The 5,204-nt window shown below is 42.2% G+C and overlaps 1 pseudogene; it reads right to left on the reverse strand.

The window, feature by feature from the left end:
- Positions 1 to 658: 658 nt before the first annotated feature.
- Positions 659 to 4,791, reverse strand: LOC118629336 (annotated as a pseudogene).
- Positions 4,792 to 5,204: the final 413 nt, after the last annotated feature.

The following is a 5,204-nucleotide window of genomic DNA, read 5'->3' on the forward strand; positions in this document are numbered from 1 at the left end:
CAATTTCATTCGAACCTGCATTGATATATAAATTAGATATTATTGGGGAATGATTTATTTATGCTGAAATGTAAATTCAATCCAATATTATGCCAAATTTTGCAATTATGCTAGACCCTATTCAAGTACTGGAGGTTAACTTTTCATCACCAAAAAATGAAAATAACAGCTACTACTAAGGTAATGAGCTGTGAAATTCACTTCCCAGTGTTGCTTTAAAAATATACCCTTGGCCCTGGCCAGTTTGGCTCAGCGGTTGGAGCGTCGGCCTGCGGTCCAGAGAGACCCGGGTTCGGTTCCCGCTAAGGGCATGTGCCTCGGTTGCAGTTTGTCCCCGGCCCTGGTTGGTCGTGCGGGTGGCAGCCACTCGATGTGTCCCCTTCACGTCGATGTTTCTCTCTCTCTTTCTCCCTCCCACTCTATCTGAACAAAATATCGAAAAATGTCCTCGGGTAAGGATAAAGTATATATATATATACCCTTATGTTGGTAAGAGAAAATTTGACTTTAATTAAATGTATTTTTTGGGGGGTGGGGGTATGTGCCCCTAGCGGGAACTGAACCTGGGACTCTCTGGTTTGCAGGCCAATGCTCTAACCGCTGAGCCAAATCGGCCAGGGCTAAATGTATTTTTTAACTGGAATCTTTCAGTCATCATCTACTGAAAGATTCCAGTTAAAGGAGAGAGGCTTTTCACTCCTCTTGTTATTTGACCCGAACCAGTTAAACACCAGTATTACTCAATTCTTCCACTAAGGGCAATTTTTTCTTCTACTTCTGTGCACACAGAATTAGTCAAAATGATTTTGCCCAAATCAGCCTCAGTTGCACCTAAGTCTTCCTCCTGCTGACAAGGATCCTATGTTCACCGTGAGCATCTCATTCTCAGACAACTTTTGCACCTTTACTGCTTCCTTGTCTCCTTCAGTGTGTGCACCTGGAAGCCTTCCAAGCAGAAAGTAAGAGATTTCCAGTTCTGTGAAGATCTCAGGTAAAGGTCCAACTGCAGCAAGTACCTGCCCCACCATTCTGTCAGCCTGGCTCAAAGTGGGGTCAATTTTTGTTCCTATTTTAATAAGACCTCCTGGAGCAGCATACTAAAGATTATTATGCTCCTCAGACAGTGACACAATTTTGGAAAAGATTGGCTTACACATGAGTTTTCTTTCACTATCTTTGGAAATAATATCAGGTCTGATCTCTATCTCCTGACCTACTTTTAGCATTCCTTTTAGCTACACCCCCCCCCCCCCCCCTTAAGGTCATCAACTTCACAGCCAGGTTTGTTGATATCAAAAGACCTAATCACAATAAGTGGGGATTATGAAGTTAAGTTTCTTGGGGGTACTGGGATTTTCTTTCCTATGTTCTCACAGACAACTTCAATATTGTATTTCAGCTGAGCAGAAATTGGAATAATAGGAGCTCCTTCTACTGTACCTTGTACAAATGTAAAGATCTATTCATACTGTTTTTTAGCTTGGCTTTTTTTTTCTTTTTTATCCTCACCCGAGGACATTTTTTTTTTTTTTTTTTTTGCATTTATCTTCAGATAGAGCAGGAGGGAGAGAGGGGGAAGAGAGAGAGAGAAACATTGATGTGAGAGAAACACATTGAGTGGTTGCCACCCACACGACCCCAACAGGGACCCGGGACAAACTGCAACTGAGGTATGGGCCCTTAGCGGGAACTGAACCCGATGCTCTAACTGCTGAGCCAAACTGGCCAGGGTAGCGTGGCTTTTTTAAACGAAATGAATTTTATTTTGTACAATCAAAATATTCTTCAGGTCCGGCTGGTGTGGCTCAGTGTTTGAGCATCGATCTGTGCTGTGCACCAGGAGGTTGCCAGTTCAATTCCCGGTCAGGGCACATGCCCAGGTTGTGGGCCCAATCCCCAGGAGGCTCATGCAGGAGGCGGCCAATCGATGTTTCTGTCTATATCTCTCTCTCCCTTTCTCTCTATCTAAAGTCAATAAAGGAAAAAAATTATTAAAAAATAAATAAATAAAATTTGGTTGTTTGTTAAAAAAAAAAAAATTCTTTAGTTTTATTATTGCTACAGCAGTCAGGTATTCAGAAGCCTGAGGCTCAGGACCAAGACTCATTACCAGCTATCAAAAGAAGAGGTGCAACTTTCGGTCAAGATGGCGGGTAGGTAAACGCGGTATCGCGACCTCCCACAACCACATCAAAGTTACAACTAAACTACAGAACAACCATCATTCAAAACCGCCTGAAATCAAGCTGAATTGAAGTCCTACAACTACGGAATTAAAGCAGCAGCCACATACAGACTGGTAGGAGGGGCAGAGGCAGACAGGCGGGTCCCACACCCACGTGTGGCGGATAAAAACCAGGAGGACACCTCGGCTGGGAAGGTCCTCCCTGAGGACTGAGGGGTTCCCGTCCCACACCAGATGCCCCGCTCAGGGTTCCAGTGCCAGGAAGAGAGTCCCCATAGCTTCTGGCTGGAAAAACCAGCGGGAGCTGAGGCTCAGGGAAGCTGACGCGGCTGGAACCCCAGGCAGCTTCTTAAAGAGCCCACGCACGGACTTATCAGACTCACTCCTTCTAAGCTTGGAGGGGAGGCAGCTCGAGGGGAACCAGAGACATACAGGGAAGTACTGAGCTGTTTGGCAATGGAGTGAGGGCTGGAGAGGGGGCTTTCTCCGGGACAAACATGCTGTCAGAGGCCATTGTTCCTTTGGTGAGCCCTTCCCTAGGGCGACAGACAGTCACCATATCTGGGACTCCAGCAACCTGGCTCACACTGGTAGCCCCGCCCTGGTGACTCCATGAAGCCCCGCCCCAACCAACTTTCAGGCCTACCCAAGCTGTTGCCACTTGCTTAACCATAGGATTGTCCTGTCTTGGATCCTGCTTCAGGTTTTTCCTAAATTCTTTCAAACAAGCAGCATCTGGTCTCAGCTAGCCCCATACCGCTTGTTAAGTAATACACAGAAACACACACAGGGAGGCAGCCAAAATGAGGAGACAAACAGGTCCCAAATGAAAGAACAGAACAAAACCCTGGGAAAAGAACTAAGCAAAATGGAGATAAGCAAGCTAACAGATGCTGAGTTTAAAATACTGCTTATAAGGATGCTCAATGAACTTAGTGAGAACCTCAGTGAACTTAGGGAGGGCCTCAAGAGCATAAAAAAAGACCAGTCAGAAATCATGGATGCACAGTCAGAAATGAAGGAGGCATTAACTGAAATAAAGAATAATTTACACAGATTCAATAGTAGAGTACGTAAATCCAAGAAGCAAATCATCGATTTGGAATATAACGAAGCAAAAAACGCCCAATCAGAACAGCAAAAAGAAAAAAGAATCCAAAAAAAATGAGGATAGTGTGAGGAGCCTCTGGGACAACTTCAAGCGTGCCAACATTTGCATCTTGGGGGTGCCAGAAGGAGAAGAGTGAGAACAAGAAATCAAAAACATGTTTGAAACAATAATGGCAGAAAACTTTCCTAACTTGGTGAAGGAAACAGACATACAAGTCCAGGAAACACAGAGAGTCCCAAACAAGATCAACCCCAAGAGGCCCACACCAAGACACATCATCATCAAAATGCAAAAGGTTCAAGACAAAGAGAGAATCTTAAAAGCAGCAAGAGAAAGGCAGCTAGTTACCTACAAGGGAGTTCCCAAAAGCCTGTTAGCTGATTTTGCAAAAGAAACTTTGCAGGCCAGAAGGGAGTGGCAAGAAATATTCGGAGTGATGAAAAGCAAGAACCTACAACCAAGATTACTCTATCCTGCAAAGCTGTCATTTAGAATCAATGGCCATATAAAGACTTTCCCAGATAAGCAAAAGTTAAAGGAGTTCATCACCACCAAACTTATCATATAAAATGTTGGAGGGTCTTTTTGAAGAAAATTATAAAATATATGAACAAACAAAATGGCAGTGAATACATATCTATCAACAATGGAATCTACAAACAAAATGAACAGGTAGAACAGAAACATTCTCATAGATACAGAGAACATTTTGTTGGTTGCCAGATGGGAGGGGGATTGGGGGAATGGGTGAAAAAGGTAGAGAGATTAAGAAGTACAAATTCATTGCTAGACTGACAAACCTCAAAAGGAAAGGGGTTGGGGGGTGGGAAGAAATAAACCAAAGAACTTATATGCATAACCAATGGACACAGACAATAGTGTGGGAAAAGGCAGAAGGGGGGGCGGGAGTGGGGAGGAGGGGGTCAATGGGGGAAAAATGAGGAACATCTGTAATACATTTTACATTCAACAATAAAGATTTTAATAAATAAATAAATGAATAAATAAATAAGAAGGGCTGCATCCATCACTGCTACACTTTTCAGCATAGTAGCCATTAAAATATTGTTCCCAGGACAGTCAACAAAGGAGACATGTCTGACTAATCTGAAGTTCACTTTGGTCCCTGGAATGTCTATAGGAAGCTCATCAGGCATGAAGCTCATCAGGTGTCCCACTTTCATAGGATCTACAGCATTCTGGTCAAATATAATCTGAATCATCAAATTTTTAAATTTTAGCATTCGCATATCCAAGCTTGATTATGTTTCTTTTTAATTAATTTTTTAACCTGACTGTGTGAACTCCAGAAATAGTTTTTACAACTGTGTATTTCCCATGAGCATGTGACCAATTGTACCTATATTAATTGTGGCTTGTCTGCTGATAACTTCATGCGAAAGTGGCATCAATTTGGTAATATTCAAGGTGGCGAGATTCTGGAAAAAAGATGCAGCTGGTCCAGAGTTATTCCACCCTTGCATCTTCTGTCCATCTTGCCAGAATGATTTTTAACACTGTATTTTCAGCATATAATTGTCTCAACCCATTTAGAATATCATTATTAAGGTCAATATTGTTCAGAGGTTGTCCTTTTTGAAGGAAAATGTTAAATTGGTTACAGCTGGTATCATGAGATTTTGATCTACTTTTTATTCCTTAGAAGGCAAAAATTAAAGCCAACAATACCTTTAAAAAAAAAAAAAGCTATTGTTTAGGTTGTTGTTTTCCCCCAATTTTCCATTAATATTTCTAATTACAACACACACACACACACACACACACACACACACAATCACTGCCTTTCCAAGAATATGGAAGACTAAAAAATGTGAAAAATGTTTCACCACAGAAGTGTAGCAAATATTGTTACATGCATAGGTGAGATATCAATGAAATGAGAGCACT

This window comes from Molossus molossus, unplaced genomic scaffold, assembly GCF_014108415.1.
Source record: "Molossus molossus isolate mMolMol1 unplaced genomic scaffold, mMolMol1.p scaffold_m16_p_14, whole genome shotgun sequence".
Taxonomy (NCBI): Eukaryota; Metazoa; Chordata; class Mammalia; order Chiroptera; family Molossidae; genus Molossus; species Molossus molossus.